Source organism: Schistocerca americana, chromosome 3 (assembly GCF_021461395.2).
Source record: "Schistocerca americana isolate TAMUIC-IGC-003095 chromosome 3, iqSchAmer2.1, whole genome shotgun sequence".
Taxonomy (NCBI): Eukaryota; Metazoa; Arthropoda; class Insecta; order Orthoptera; family Acrididae; genus Schistocerca; species Schistocerca americana.
In genome coordinates, this window is record NC_060121.1 from 913,212,578 (window position 1) to 913,229,598 (window position 17,021).

The following is a 17,021-nucleotide window of genomic DNA, read 5'->3' on the forward strand; positions in this document are numbered from 1 at the left end:
CAAGAGGAAACAGCAATTACTTTGTGGAGCACTAAACAAAGATCTGAGGAAAAGACTTGCCAAGTGCTACATCTTGAGCGTTGCACTGTATGGTGCGGAGACCTGAACATTGAGGAAGGAAGATGAAAGAAGATTGGAGGCAGTAGAGATGTGGATATGGAGAAGAATGGAAAAAGTGAAATGGGAAGACCGAGTAAGAAATGAAGAAGTATTAAGAAGAGTTAGCGAAGAAAGAAACATGCTGAAAGCCATCAGAAAGAGAAAACGGAACTGGATTGGACAATGTTTGAGGAGGGACTGTTTATTGAAAGAAAGAAGAGAAGGAATGGTGGAGGGGATAAGGGGAAGACGAAAAAGAAGATATCAAAAGCTGGACAATATCAAAGGAGGCAAATATTCAGAAATTAAAAGACTGGCTGTTCTTGTTGTTGTGGTCTTCAGTCCTGAGACTGGTTTGATGCAGCTCTCAATGCTACTCTATCCTGAGCAAGCTTCTTCATCTCCCAGTACCTACTGCAGCCTACCTCCTTCTAAATCTGTTTAGTGTATTCATCTCTTGGTCTCCCTCTACGATTTTTACCCTCCACTCTGCCCTCCAATACTAAATTGGTGATCCCTTGATGCCTCAGAGCATATCCTACCACCGATCCCTTCTTCTAGTCAAGTTGTGCCACAAACTTCTTTTCTCCCCAATTCTATTCAGTACCTCCTCATTAGTTATGTGATACATCCATCTAATCTTCAGCATTCTTTTGTAGCACCACATTTCGAAAGCTTCTATTCCCTTCTTGTCCAAACTATTTATCGTCCATGTTTCACTTCCATACATGGCTACACTCCATACAAATACTTTCAGAAACGACTTCCTGACACTTGAATCTACACTTGATGTTAACAAATTTCTCTTATTCAGAAACGCTTTACTAGCCATTGCCAGTCTTTATTTTATATCCTCTCTACTTCGACCATCATCAGTTTTTTGTTCCCCAAATAGCAAAACTCCTTTACTACTTTAAATGTCTCATTTCCTAATCTAATTCTCTCAGCATCACCCGATTGGATTCGACTACATTCCATTATCCTCGTTTTGCGTTTGTTGATGTTCATCTTATATCCTCCTTTCAAGACACTGTCCATTCCGTTCAACTGCTCTTCCAAGTCCTTTGCTGTCTCTGACAGAATTACAATGTCATCAGCGAACCTCATAGTTTTTTTTCTTCTCCATGGATTTTAATACCTACTCCGAACTTTTCTTTTGTTACCTTTACTGCTTGCTCAATATACAGATTGAATAACATCGGGGAGAGGCTACAACCCTGTCTCACTCCCTTCCCAACCACTGCTTCTCTTTCGTGCCCTTCGACTCTATAACTGCCATCTAGTTTCTGTACAAATTGTAAATAGCCTTTCGCTCCCTGTGTTTTACCCCTGCCACCTTCAGAGTTTGAAAGAGAGTATTCTAGTCAACATTGTCAAAAGCTTTCTCTAAGTCTACAAATGTTAGAAACGTAGGTTTGCCTTTCCTTAATCTAGCTTCTGAGATAAGTCGTAAGGTCAGTATTGCCTCACGTGTTCCAACATTTCTACGGAATCCAAACTGATCTTCCCCGAGGTCGGCTTCTACGAGTTTTTCCATTAGTCTGTAAAGAATTGGCGTTAATGGACAGACAAAAGTGCAAGAGGCTTAACCCATGACAAGACCTGCCTAAGGCAGAATACCATACTACCTAATGTAATCAGTATTACAGTGTTACGAAAACCGATAATGGTAATAGTGTTTTAGAAATAATGTAGTTCCGTGATCGAAACGCAATCGAATCCTTTTGTTTGGACCCCTCAGAAATTTTCATTCAACCCCCGTGAGTAATTATTCCCAGATTAGTAACCTGACTAAATACATTCGAAGACAGTGTCACCGACTAAGCTTTCCTGTAGTTTCCATAAAGCCCTCAACTCCCTTGGCTTCCGGGCGCCTTATAGAGAAGAGCATGTATAAGCTCCTGACACGGTGTATTTACCTGCACTTGACAAGAACAAGATAGTAACCGCGGCGTTACAATACGAGCCGTTCACTGAAAAGAAGGCAAAACGAGAGAGGCGAGCGGGCAACGTCCGCGCTATGTCTTCATTAAGGCGGGCAGCGCGCCTCCATCCGACTCGACACCTAGCTCCAGCGGCGTTCCCGATCTGCATGAAATATGTATGTCCAGGTATCGCGGCAATAAATTAATAACGTGTCTGAAAATTTGAGGCACTGTATTTTGTATGCATAGATAGCCCGCGGTTAGAGCGAGCCGGGCAGGGCGCGCGGTGTAAACAAACAAAAAGGAGCGGGCCGAGAGCGCCGGACAATACATCACCTGCTAAGCAGCGGGCCGTCCGCACGTGGGAAACTCATTTGTTATCCGCGTTATTAAAACGTTCGGCGGGCGCGAGCGAGGCTGCAGCGCGCGGCCACCGGGGAGGCGCCGCCCCGGCGAGCAGCCGCTGGGAGCTGCCAGCTATCACAGCCACTCGCTGCTGGCCAGCCGCGCCGCGACTCCTTAATCTCGGCAATGGGCGTCGCAGTCCATTATGCTCTCTCACATCCCCTTCTCCTCCGAGGACCAGACTCGCTGTTTCTTCGTGATCGATAAAAACTCTTCATTGAGACCACCATTCGCGCTACTGTCAAATGTCTTTCACCGACGAAAGGCCAGTATACGAATATTTCGTGCACTTTTGGACATACGAGTGTCTGAACAAACCCATGCACTTAGGAGACAGAACATTATAACCATCACGAGACCAAACAGCGCCTGGTGACAGTGCGGGAAGCGATGCAATGAGTAAAGTACAGGGTCATTCAAAAAGAATACCACAACTTTAGGAATTTAAAACTCTGCAACGACAAAAGGCAGAGCTAAGCACTATCTGTCGGCGAATTAAGGGAGCTATAAAGTTTCATTTAGTTGTACATTTGTTCGCCATTTCAGCCAATAAAGTTTTTGGTCTCTTTTTCTTCGAAGGTGCTACTGTAACTGGACTACAGTATCTGGAGATGTTAGAGAATTGGCTGTTCCCTCAGCTCAGACAAGAAGCACAACAATTCATATTTCAGCAGGATGGAGCGCCACCACATTGGCACTTATCTGTCCGTAACTACCTGAACGTCAACTACCCGAGGCGAGGGATCGGCCGCCAGGCAGCCCGTGACAGAGCAAGTCATCACTGGCCTCCAAGAAGCCCTGATCTTACCCCCTGTGATTTTTTCTTATGGGGGTATGTTAAGGATATGGTGTTTCGGCCACCTCTCCCAGCCACCATTGATGATTTGAAACGAGAAATAACAGCAGCTATCCAAACTGTTACGCCTGATATGCTACAGAGAGTGTGGAACGAGTTGGAGTATCGGGTTGATATTGCTCGTGTGTCTGGAGGGGGCCATATCGAACATCTCTGAACTTGTTTTTGAGTGAAAAAAAACCTTTTTAAATACTCTTGGTAATGATGTATAACAGAAGGTTGTATTATGTTTCTTTCATTAAATACACATTTTTAAAGTTGTGGTATTCTTTTTGAATGACCCTGTATATTAAGTGATGCAGAGACGTACGGGAAGCATTTTAGTGCCAATACGGGCAGCATGTTGAAATCCGCTGACGTAAACGAGTTGTAAAACTACCGTAGGCTGCCATAGACTGACATACGTAAGCACAAAACAGTAGGTTTCCTAGTAGCCATGGTAAGTTAAAGTCGTACCTGCATTACCTGTGCGTTAAGTGTGTTGCATACCTATTGCGAATTACCTCAAATCGACCACCCTGTTAACATGAGCGAAGAGTGTCTAAATATATTACCCTAGAAAGTGGATGTGGTGAACTGTCTAGAAAGAGAGTGAAGACATACAATACGCGAAAGTGCTGCAACATGACGTGGCATGAAATCGAGTAATGTCTAAAGTAGTGCTGGAGGGAACTGATATCATAAATCCTGCAGGGCTGTCCATAAATCCGTAAAGGTACGACCGGCGGAGATCTCTCCTGAACAGCACGTTGCAAGGCATCGCAGATATGCTCAATAATGTTCATGTTTGGGAAGTTTGGTAGCCAGCGCAAGTGTTTAAACTCAGAAGGGCGTTCCTGGAGCAATTCTGGACGTGTGGGGTGTCGCATTTTCCTGCTGGAATTACCCAAGTCCGTCAGAATGCACAATGGACATGAATGGATGCTGGTGATCAAACAGAATGCTTACGTTCGTATCACCTTTCAAAGTCGGATCTAGACGTACAACTACACACGCCTCACATCGTTACAGAACCTCCTCCACCCTGCAAGTCCCCTGCTCACATGCAGGGTCCATGGACTCATGAGGTTGTCTCAATACTCGTACACGTCCATCCTCTCGATACATTTTGCAACGAGTCTCGTCCGAACAGGGAACATGTTTACAGTCATCAACAGTACAATGTCGGTGTTGACGGACCCAGGCAAGGCGTAAAACTTTTTATCGTGCAGTTATCGAGGATACACGACTGGGTCTTCGGCTCCGAAATCCCATATCGATGATGTTTCGTTGAATGGTTCGTACGCTGACACTTGTTGATATCCCGGCATTGAAATTTGCAGCTGTTTGCGGAAGGGTTGCACTTCTGTCACATTGAACGACTCTCTTCAGTTGCCGTTGGTCCCGTTCTTGCAGGATTTTTTTCCGGCCGCAGCGATGTCAGTGATTTCATGTTTTACCGGATTCCTGATATTCATGATATACTCGTGACATGGCCGTACGGAAAAATCCCCACATACGACAGCCGATCAGTTACAGTCGCTCCACCAGGAAGCAGGTACACAGCTAGAGTCGTCTGTAGTTCAACCATGCCTAGTCGGTCAATACTGCGGTTCGATGGCGTCCGCATTGTTACTTTGAGCCAGGAAGGGATCTCAACAAGGGAAGTGTCCAGCCGTCTCGGAGTGAACCAGAGCGATGTTGTTTGGACATGGACGAGGTACAGAGCGACAGGAACTGTCGAAGACATGACTCGCCCAGGTCACCCAAGGGCTACTACTGCAGTGGATGACCGCTACCTACGGATTACGGCTCGGAGGAACCCTGACAGCAACGCCACCATGTTGAATAATGCTTTTCGTGCAGCCACAGGACGTCGTGTTACGACTCAAACTGTGCGCAATAGGCTGCATGATGCGCAATTTCACTCCCGACGTCCATAGAGAGGTCCATCTTTGCAACCACAGTCTTCCATATGCCTTCCACCAAACAATCGTCGGAGACGTGTTTGGAGGCAATCCGGTCACGCTGAGCGCCTTAGACACACTGTCCAGCGGGTGCAACAAGGTGGAGGTTTCCTGCTGTTTTGGGGTGGGCCCGACGTACGCCGCTGTTGGTCATGGAAGGCGCACGATACGTGAATGCCATCCTCCGACCGATAATGCAACCATATCAGCAGGGTATTGGTGAGGCATTTGTCTTCATGCACTACAATTCGCAACCCCATCGTGCACATCTTGTGAATGACTTCCTGCAGGAGAACGACATCACTCGACTAGAGTGGCCAGCATGTTCTCCAGACGTGGAACCTATCGAACATGTCTGGGATAGATTGAAAAGGGCTGTTTATGGACGACGTGACCCACCAAACACTCTGAGGGATCTACGCCGAATCGCCGTTGAGGAATGGGACAATCTGGACCAACAGTGCCTTGATGAACTTGTGGTTAGTATGCCACGACGAATACAGGCATGCATCTATGCAACATTACGTGCTACTGGCTATTAGAGGTACCGGTGTGTACAGCAATCTGGACCACCACCTCTGAAAGTCTCGCTGTATAGTGGTAGAACACGAAGTGTGCGGTTTTCATGAGCAATAAAAAGGGCGGAAATGATGTTTATGTTGATCTCTGTTCCAGTTTTCTGTACGGGTTCCGGAACTCTTGGAACCGAGGTGATGCAAATTTTTTTTTTATGTGTGTAGATCGTGGAGACTTCAGTGAAATTATTGTCATTGAATAAAAGTTCGTATCATTGGGTATATATTTCACTTATCTTCTGCACTACACTGTAGCTGTTCTTTCTATATATGGTCCTACTCTAATCTAGCCTTGTTACTTCACAGGACACATCATACGAATGTTGGTTTCGTCCTTTTGTTTTCTGCACACTAGTGTATTCTAGTGAGTCCGGAAAACATTTGACTTCGGTACAATGCAGTTATATTTTTATAAATATGTAAGTAAAATTACGCCGGCCGCGATGGTCTCGCGGTTAAGGCGCTCAGTCCGGAACCGCGCGACTGCTACGGTCGCAGGTTCGAATCCTGCCTCGGGCATGGATGTGTGTGATGTCCTTAGGTTAGTTAGGTTTAAGTAGTTCTAAGTTCTAGGAGACTGATGACCACAGATGTTAAGTCCCATAGTGCTCAGAGCCATTTGAACCATTTAAGTAAAATTACTCTGATTTTACATGAAAGATATATTTGACACCTTTCTATGTCCAAAAAGTGAACTGGATAAACATGTAATCGGGCAACCCTGTGTGATGGGCGAGTATAATATATTCACATCTATTGAAAACGCGATAATCGTCGTGCATTTGTGCCAGTGTATTTAGGATACTATTACTACCCACAACTGTTTATTTTGAAGCTTATGTTCTGCGCCTTGTATTCACTGGGCGTTGACGAGTAAGAGCTTTTATTACAAGTGATATTATAAATGTTACTAATTCTTCCATATACACTCCTGGAAATTGAAATAAGAACACCGAGCATTCATTGTCCCAGGAAGGGGAAACTTTATTGACACATTCCTGGGGTCAGATACATCACATGATCACACTGACAGAACCACAGGCACATAGACACAGGCAACAGAGCATGCACAATGTCGGCACTAGTACAGTGTATATCTACCTTTCGCAGCAATGCAGGCGGCTATTCTCCCATGGAGACGATCGTAGAGATGCTGGATGTAGTCCTGTGGAACGGCTTGCCATGCCATTTCCACCTGGCGCCTCAGTTGGACCAGCGTTCGTGCTGGACGTGCAGACCGCGTGAGACGACGCTTCATCCAGTCCCAAACATGCTCAATGGGGGACAGATCCGGATATCTTGATGGCCAGGGTAGTTGACTGACACCTTCTAGAGCACGTTGGGTGGCACGGGATACATGCGGACGTGCATTGTCCTGTTGGAACAGCAAGTTCCCTTGCCGGTCTAGGAATGGTAGAACGATGGGTTCGATGACGGTTTGGATGTACCGTGCACTATTCAGTGTCCCCTCGACGATCACCAGTGGTGTACGGCCAGTGTAGGAGATCGCTCCCCACACCATGATGCCGGGTGTAGGCCCTGTGTGCCTCGGTCGTATGCAGTCCTGATTGTGGCGCTCACCTGCACGGCGCCAAACACGCATACAACCATCATTGGCACCAAGGCAGAAGCGACTCTCATCGCTGAAGACGACACGTCTCCATTCGTCCCTCCATTCACGCCTGTCGCGACACCACTGGAGGCGGGCTGCACGATGTTGGGGCGTGAGCGGAAGACGGCCTAACGGTGTGCGGGACCGTAGCCCAGCTTCATGGAGACGGTTGCGAATGGTCCTCGCCGATACCCCAGGAGCAACAGTGTCCCTAATTTGCTGGGAAGTGGCGGTGCGGTCCCCTACGGCACTGCGTAGGATCCTACGGTCTTGGCGTGCATCCGTGCGTCGCTGCGGTCCGGTCCCAGGTCGACGGGCACGTGCACCTTCCGCCGACCACTGGCGACAACATCGATGTACTGTGGAGACCTAACGCCCCACGTGTTGAGCAATTCGGCGGTACGTCCACCCGGCCTCCCGCATGCCCACTATACGCCCTCGCTCAAAGTGCGTCAACTGCACATACGGTTCACGTCCACGCTGTCGCGGCATGCTACCAGTGTTAAAGACTGCGATGGAGCTCCGTATGCCACGGCAAACTGGCTGACACTGACGGCGGCGGTGCACAAATGCTGCGCAGCTAGCGCCATTCGACGGCCAACACCGCGGTTCCTGGTGTGTCCGCTGTGCCGTGCGTGTGATCATTGCTTGTACAGCCCTCTCGCAGTGTCCGGAGCAAGTATGGTGGGTCTGACACACCGGTGTCAATGTGTTCTTTTTTCCATTTCCAGGAGTGTATGTTTCACTAGAGACTTTTCCTTGGTTTACATTCTAGTGAGACACACACTCATATATCCGAAATATCTTGAATAATATCAGTTTGAAACCAAACACACACATATAAATAAACAAATTGAAGAGAGGTCGGGAACTAAATTAACAACATGAAGAATAAAATTCTTACATTTAAAGACGAGGAAAATTGGCAAGTGGAGATTTATAGATAGTTCACGTTATTTTCAGAGTCATTAACTATGGGAATTATCAAAAGCATAACGTTCTACCTACATAGCTTAAAATGAATCATTTATTTATAATAAATTGAGGAGGAGGAGATTAGTGTTTAACGTCCGTCGACAAAGAGGTCATTAGAGACGGAGCGCAAGCTCGGGTGAGGGAAGGATGGGGAAGGAAATCGGCCGTGCCCTTTCAAAGGAACCATCCCGGCATTTGCCTGAAGCGATTTAGGGAAATCACGGAAAACCTAAATCTGGATGGCCGGAGACGGGATTGAACCGTCGTCCTCCCGAATGCGAGTCCAGTGTGCTAACCACTGCGCCACCTCGCTCGGTATAATAAATTGATTAAAAGGCAATACACACCTGTGAATAGTGAAAAATGCATCAAAAACAGATATCTGTCGACCTATGCAGCTTTGTGTAGTAAGGCTAGTAACACCTCACGGTATACATTGGCAGACACAATTAGAAAGTCTAAAGAACGGTAGACGAGATACACGAATATTTCGTTCAATGTTCACGAGTAGAATCGCTGACACACTTTTAGAATCACCTGCATCACATAATTCCGCGACATTGTATGAGGAATTCTGAAACAGGCGAACCATATGTTGCCCGCTGTCGGAAAGGTCAACAGGAACACTAGTTCTACTGGCCATTTATCACACAGAAGCACGGAAAGCAGGAAAAAAGGTTGAATATAAGAATCTTTTACGAGCCGACCGCTGCGTCTCATGGCGCCGTACGGAACTGGGGTCAGGAACAACGTGTGAAGTGCAGAAATGGGGGATGTGAGTTATGATTCCCGTCTTGTAATTTTCTCTAATCGTAAAACCTACTGGGCACGTCAATTTCTATTTTATTCTAATCCCCGTTAAACAGTCGGTTTATTAATTGGCAATCCACTCACTAGTTTGAGCACAGACATTATTAAATATTTCCGTGGTTGCTCTTGGGATTGATTGGGTCCTTTTCTCAGCCTAAAGTGTCAGTCGTTTGTCTGTCTCTAGTGCGTGACACAGCAGCTTTCGTGCAATATATAGTTGTGTTCTGCGATGTAGTAGTAGCAGTTTAATTCATTCTTGAAACACTTTTACACAGATATTAGACATGAAGTGGTATTACGAATTTTTAAAAGACAATATAAATTCGTTATGCACTGTCATTTACGTACTTACAAGTCTAGTTTCACAAGGATCTTCCAGGTATCGGCCGTGGACTTATAGCAAGAACCATCCGGGCATTTGCCTGAATTAATTTTTGAAATGATGCAAAACCTATATCAGGATTTCAGAAAGGAGATTAAACACTCCACCCTCTCGAAAGTATGGCTAGCTTTTTTTTTTTTTTTTTTTTTTTTTTTTTTTAAACAGCGTGACATCATTCCGTTTATCTTGTGTTATGGACGAGCCTTAGGTCAAGGGCAGGCTTAGAGCAGGTGTCGACCCACACAGCTTCGATGAACCTTCTCTGGATACCAGTAAACAAAAGCATCCCACAGAATGAGCACGAGGACTTCCTCAAAGAAGGTATCGCATACGTCGCATATGGTTAACCTCGATTGCGACGCATCCGGCTACATAGGTGAACTTCAAGCGAGGGCGAACAACGCATGAGTAGGAAAGCAGGAAGAAACACGACGGAAAAGAGACCATAATTCCTTTTTAATAAACAGCTGTATTAGTTCTACTTCTGCGGTGTGGACAGCGACCCCATCAGGATCACCAGTTTCCCTTTTGGTTTTTGTCTATTTTTTTAGCAGAGTCTATGATACCACGTGAGCGCCATGTTAAAACAAATTATATACACCTCCCATACTCATAAGTTTTATAACGTCCATCTCAACTAACAAGGAAACAAGGTTTTCCTGAACAGTTACAACAACTTCATGAACAAACGGTGCCGGTCGGAGTGGCCGTGCGGTTCTAGGCGGAGCAGTCTGGAACCGAATGACCGCTACAGTCGCAGGTTCGAATCCTGCCTCGGGCATGGATGTGTGTGATGTCCTTAGGTTAGTTAGGTTTAATTAGTACTAAGTTCTAGGCGACTGATGACCTCAGAAGTTAAGTCGCATAGTGCTCAGAGCCATTTGAACCATTTTTTTTTTTAACAAACGATAAACATAATTGACGGAGCAGTGTTCACAGCAGAGAATAACAAATGAATAGTAGCAGTAACGTAAATAACATTAGGAAATGCGAAAATAAGCCAAACAGTAATAGTTTCGTTGTAGCCACAAAAGTGTTTCGTTCCAAGTAAAGATAGAACTCTAATGAAGTTGCTATTTAATGCAGATTTAATGTAAGGACATCAGTTTGAAGACTGTATGTATTGTCGAGTAACATTTACCTGTTGCTCGACACAGAAATAAAAGAAACCCACTGAAACTAGTGGAACATTGCCGAAACGTGTACGGGTGAAATAAAAAAAGAAAATCGTGCTAGCTCAAGGCAGAATCTTTAAAAACAAATGGTTCAAATGGCTCTGAGCACTATGGGACTTAACTTCTGAGGTCATCAGTTCTCTATAACTCAGAACTACTTAAACCTAACTAACCTAAGGACATCGCACACATCCATGCCCGAGGCAGGATTCGAACCTGCGACCGTAGCGATCGCGCGGTTTCACACTGTAGCGCCTAGAACCGCTAGGACACTCCGGCCGGCCTTTAAAAACATATTTGTTATTAAAGCAGGTGCACACACAAAAAGTTAGCCTCTATAAGGAAAAAAAGGCGCCTTAAGATAAATAAGTGAGAAATGCTCTGAGGTGCTGTGAGGAATTCAATAGAATAAAGGCAATGTGCCACAAAAAGACTGCCAACTGGATTTCAAATTATTGCATTAACCATTCGACTGTTTCATTTCTACTGGCAGCCTACTGAAAATAAAACATGATGAACATTGCATGCCCGTCTGTGCAGTTGATTTGGACGTGTTATCCGAGTGTTATATTTCTTCTGTTAAGTAATCAAAGAGTAAATGCTGCATTTTGTTGTGAGTGAGTTCACGTTATTAATTACAAATCCCAATAATCAATGTTAAAAACACAGACGGTAGAGTCAGAATTCTGAGAAGCTTGAACAATGGCCTGAAAGAAGTTCAAAAACTGACACCGCAGATTACTCTGACCACAGTTTTACGGTCTAATAATACTGGTTTGTATGTACTGAGAATGACCGATAATGTGATACTTGAGGACAAAGTGAGACAGGAGTGAAAGTGAGAAAAAGAAAACGAACTTTAGTATCTAAGTATCAGTGTAAGTTGGTGTTATTTTGCAGAGAAGGCAACAGCATGAAGCTCTCCCACAAGGCTCTGAAAGTGTTACTTCAAAGAGTGCATTTCACCCGTCGTCAGACCTTAGAATATAAAATGTTTGGCACCACTGACGTTTTGATTATATAGTGTCAGAGATCTGGGTCAAAACTGTGTGACCTAGGTCGTGTTAAGCGACTGTAAGCCACGCGCTGACGGTTCCCTCTTCCCTATTTGCTGACTTATTAGTGATATTACTGTCATACATTGAATCATTTTTGCCACCATTTCGTGGTTAATTTTATTAAAAATGTAATGGGCACATTTGACATGAGGGAAGCAATGCGTTTTTCTCGCAGAGAAAGTGCCTCCTGGTCTCGTCCCTGGATACTCTTTTTTGGCAGGAGGCGGTGAGTGAATCTCGGGAAGACGAAGGTTCCCTGGGAGCTGGGAGCTTCTCGCGGAAGTAAGGCTGTAGCCTGTTTCGTCCTGTTTTTGGCAGAGCCGGCACATCTCCTAGCCCAGAGTGGAAACTGCCGTGTTGCCGTTGCCATCCCCGGTTCAAAATGGTTCAAATGGCTCTGAGCGCTATGGGACTTAACTGCGGTGGTCATCAGTCCCCTAGAACTTACAACTACTTAAACCTAACTAACCTAAGGTCATCACACACATCCATGCCCGAGGCAGGATTCCAACCTGCGACCGTAGCGGTCGCGCGGTTCCAGACTGTAGCGCCTAGAACCGCTCAGCCACCCCAGCCGGCGCCATCCCCTGAAAATATGAGTAATTGTGCATGAAATTTTTGCCTGTTCTGCTCATAAATCAGACGACACCTGATCAGCTTGGGAACGTCTGTTGCTACCGCACTAAAATTTGGTGTACGCAGACGAGTTGAGTCGTCCTGCCACCGAGCTCGGCATGAAAAAACCGACCAGTCGATGGAACACCGCTCCATCCCAGTATCTCGTCGTCCATAATCGCAACAGCATGTGGTTGCTCCCTACATACAGAGTTTCCTTGAAAGTAGAAAGTGTTACAGGGGGATCCGTGTTTCATGTCCATTCGATCACCGACCACTGTGTGGGTCACTCGTCTCCCAGCCAACATTTGGTACTTACGGGTGCATAGTTTGCTGATTGTGGGGAAATGTAAGTGCCACGATTGTAGTATCGTGATGCTTATTCTGAACAGCTCGTTACTTTGCCACACAACTTGTGTTGCTTAATTTGTTTATCATTTATGGCATCTTATTTTATCAGATACTGGATTGAAAGGCGTACTCGGGATCAGATATAGTCTCAGGTCATTATGTAGTAGTGGTGAAGAGTAGGCTGAAATTTAAGAGATTAGTCAGGAAGAATCAGTACGCAAGCGTGGGATACAGAAGTACCAAAAAATTGAAAAGAAACGCCTGAAGTTCCCAACGGCTATAGATACAGAAATGAGGAACACCACAGTAGACAGTACAGTTGAAGAGGAAATGACATCTCTAAAAAGGACAGGCATGGAAGTTGGAAGGAAAAAAAATAGGTGCAAACAAGGTAAATGCGAAGAAACCGTGGGTAACAGAAAAAAATACTTCAGTTGATCGATGAAAGAAGGAAGTACAAAAATGGTCAGAGAAATTCAGGAATTCAGAAATACAAGACACTGAGCAATGAAATAAATATGAAGTGCAGGGAATCTAAGACGAAACGGCTGAATGAAAAATGTGAAGAAATCGAGAAAGTAATGATTGTCGGAAGGACTGATGCAGCATATAGGAAAGTCAAAACAACCTTCGGTGATATTTAAAGGAAGGGTGGTAACATTAAGAGTGCAGCGGGAATTCAAGTATTAAATGCAGAGGATAGAACGGATAGGTAGAAAGAATACATTCAAGGACTCTATGAGAGGGAAGATTTGTCTGATGTGATAAAAGAAGAAACGTGAGTCAGTTTAGAAGAGATAGGGGACCCAGTATTAGAATCAGAATTTAAAAAAGAGCTATGGATGACTTAAGATTGAATAAGACGAAAGGGATAAATAACATTCCATCAGAATTTCTAAAATCATTGGGGCAAGTGGCAACAAAACGACCATTCACGTTGGTGCGTAAAATGTCTGAGTCTGGCCACGTGCCATCTGACTTTCGGAGACATATAATCTACAAGTGCGAAAATTATCGTACAACCAGCTTAACTGCTCCTGCATTCAATTTTTTTTAGAGATAAACAGCGATTAATTTACTTATAATCAATTATTCAAAATGACAGTCACATCCGCATTATTTATTTTGCCGCCAACCGATTTCAACCCGCGATGGGGTCTTCTTCAGGGCAATTTGCACCATTTGGTCGCTCGCTGGAGTCGTCACCGTGCCTGTGCACGGTTGGTAACTATTGATGACCCCGTCGGGGGTTGAAACCGGTTGGCGGCAAAGTACATAATGCGGTTGTGACTGTCATTTTGAATAATTGATTCCTGCTTTCAAGTTACTGACAAGAATAATATACAGAAGAATGGAAAATGAGGATGTGATAGACGACGATCAGTTCGGCTATATGAAACGTAAAGGCACCAGAGAGGCAATTATGATGTTGCGTTTGGTAATGGAAGGAAAAAAAATTAATAGGATTTGTAGACCTGGAAAAAGCGTTCGACAATGCGAAATGGTGCAAGATGTTCGAAATTCTGTGGGAAGTAGTGGTAAGCTGTAGGGAGAGACGGGTAATATTCAATTTGTACAAGAGCCAAGAGGGAGTGGGCGACCAAGAACGAAGTGGTCGGAATAAAATGGGTGTAAGACAGGCATGTAGTCTCTAGTCCCTACTGTTCAATTTATCGAAACACCAGTGGTAGAAATAAAAGAAAGGTTCAGGAGTGGCTTTAAAATGCTAGATGAAAGGATATCAGTGATACAATGTGCTGATAATATTGCTGTCCTGAGTGAATGTGAGGAAGAATTAGAAAGTCTCCTGGTCACTAGGCAGACGCGCTAGTTGCTACGCCACCATGACACAGCGATTTTGCATAATTGCATGGAATATGCTAGCACACCTCTCTCCTAAATCCCAATTCCTATTCGTGCCTCAGCCCACATGGTATTCCCTTTAAACTCGAACAGGATTGCAGAGGTTCTCCAGCCATATTAGAATACCATCTCAGCATCGAGCTAATCGTGGGACCTGCCCGAAACCCAGGCGTAGGTGATTTTAATCACATCGAACTACACTCCTGGAAATTGAAATAAGAGCACCATGAATTCATTGTCCCAGGAAGGGGAAACTTCATTGACACATTCCTGGGGTCAGATACATCACATGATCACACTGACAGAACCACAGGCACATAGACACAGGCAACAGAGCATGCACAATGTCGGCACTAGTACAGTGTATATCCACCTTTCGCAGCAATGCAGGCTGCTATTCTCCCATGGAGACGATCGTAGAGATGCTGGATGTAGTCCTGTGGAACGGCTTGCCATGCCATTTCAACCTGGCGCCTCAGTTGGACCAGCGTTCGTGCTGGACGTGCAGACCGCGTGAGACGACGCTTCATCCAGTCCCAAACACGCTCAATGGGGGACAGATCCGGAGATCTTGCTGGCCAGGGTAGTTGACTTACATCTTCTAGAGCACGTTGGGTGGCACGGGATACATGCGGACGTGCATTGTCCTGTTGGAACAGCAAGTTCCCTTGCCGGTCTAGGAATGGTAGAACGATGGGTCCGATGACGGTTTGGATGTACCGTGCACTATTCAGTGTCCCCTCGACGATCACCAGTGGTGTACGGCCAGTGTAGGAGATCGCTCCCCACACCATGATGCCGGGTGTTGGCCCTATGTGCCTCGGTCGTATGCAGTCCTGATTGTGGCGCTCACCTGCACGGCGCCAAACACGCATACGACCATCATTGGCACCAAGGCAGAAGCGACTCTCATCGCTGAAGACGACACGTCTCCATTCGTCCCTCCATTCACGCCTGTCGCGACACCACTGGAGGCGGGCTGCACGATGTTGGGGCGTGAGCGGAAGACGCCTAACGGTGTGCGGGACCGTAGCCCAGCTTCATGGAGACGGTTGCGAATGGTCCTCGCCGAAGCCCCAGGAGCAACAGTGTCCCTAATTTGCTGGGAAGTGGCGGTGCGGTCCCCTACGGCACTGCGTAGGATCCTACGGTCTTGGCGTGCATCCGTGCGTCGCTGCGGTCCGGTCCCAGGTCGACGGGCACGTGCACCTTCCGCCGACCACTGGCGACAACATCGATGTACTGTGGAGACCTCACGCCCCACGTGTTGAGCAATTCGGCGGTACGTCCACCCGGCCTCCCGCATGCCCACTATACGCCCTCGCTCAAAGTCCGTCAACTGCACATACGGTTCACGTCCACGCTGTCGCGGCATGCTACCAGTGTTAAAGACTGCGATGGAGCTCCGTATGCCACGGCAAACTGGCTGACACTGACGGCGGCGGTGCACAAATGCTGCGCAGCTAGCGCCATTCGACGGCCAACACCGCGGTTCCTGGTGTGTCCGCTGTGCCGTGTGTGTGATCATTGCTTGTACAGCCCTCTCGCAGTGTCCGGAGCAAGTATGGTGGGTCTGACACACCGGTGTCAATGTGTTCCTTTTTCCATTTCCAGGAGTGTATGTGGTTCCAGAGGCGTTTCCAAGTCTCAGAAACCTATGATGTATACATGTATACTGAAGCGACGAATGAAAATTTGTACCGAGAGTAGTGTTTGACACCGGGCATCCTGAACTCTAGGCAAATGCACCTCGTAGGTGGGGAAGGGGAGGGGGCATGCCAGGGTATCTCGTGCAGCTGTTCAAATCCACTGTGCCAGGGTGGCGTAGTGGTTAGCGCATCTGCCTATTGAGTAGGAGACCCGGGTTCGAATCCTGGCCTTGGTACAAATTTTCGTTCGTCGCTACACTCTGTATAAATACATTAATTCTTGTATGAAACAGACTAACACTCAAAAGGCTTGACAATCGTCTCCACTCCTTGTCGGCTAATATTATTTAAGAGCCACTGTTCCTAGGCGGTGTTAAGAGGCTGCGAGTGTGTTGCACGGTTCCTTGTCGGAATGTCGGACACTCCCCTTCGATACATCGGCAAATCGGGGAACTTCTTTTGCTATAAGCACGTCCAAACACAATAACTCCTTTCAATCATTCTTTCAGATCTCCGCGTCCACTAACCTTAAAATGGCGCCGGTTCCATACATCCTACTACCACACACATAGACACAGACACAGACACACACAAACGCACACACACACACACACACACACACACACACACACACACACACACACATACACACACACACACACACACACACACACACATACCACTTCACTACCATGACATAGCCAGTGGTGAAAAGGTAACATGAT

At 46.1% G+C, this 17,021-nt stretch overlaps 1 non-coding gene across 1 annotated transcript; it reads left to right on the top strand.

Annotated features, from left to right (window-relative positions):
* The first annotated feature begins 16,460 nt into the window (after positions 1-16,460).
* Trnan-auu lies at positions 16,461-16,532 on the top strand. Its single transcript has one exon. It is a non-coding gene; the product is annotated as a tRNA-Asn (tRNA).
* The last annotated feature ends 489 nt before the right edge of the window (positions 16,533-17,021 follow it).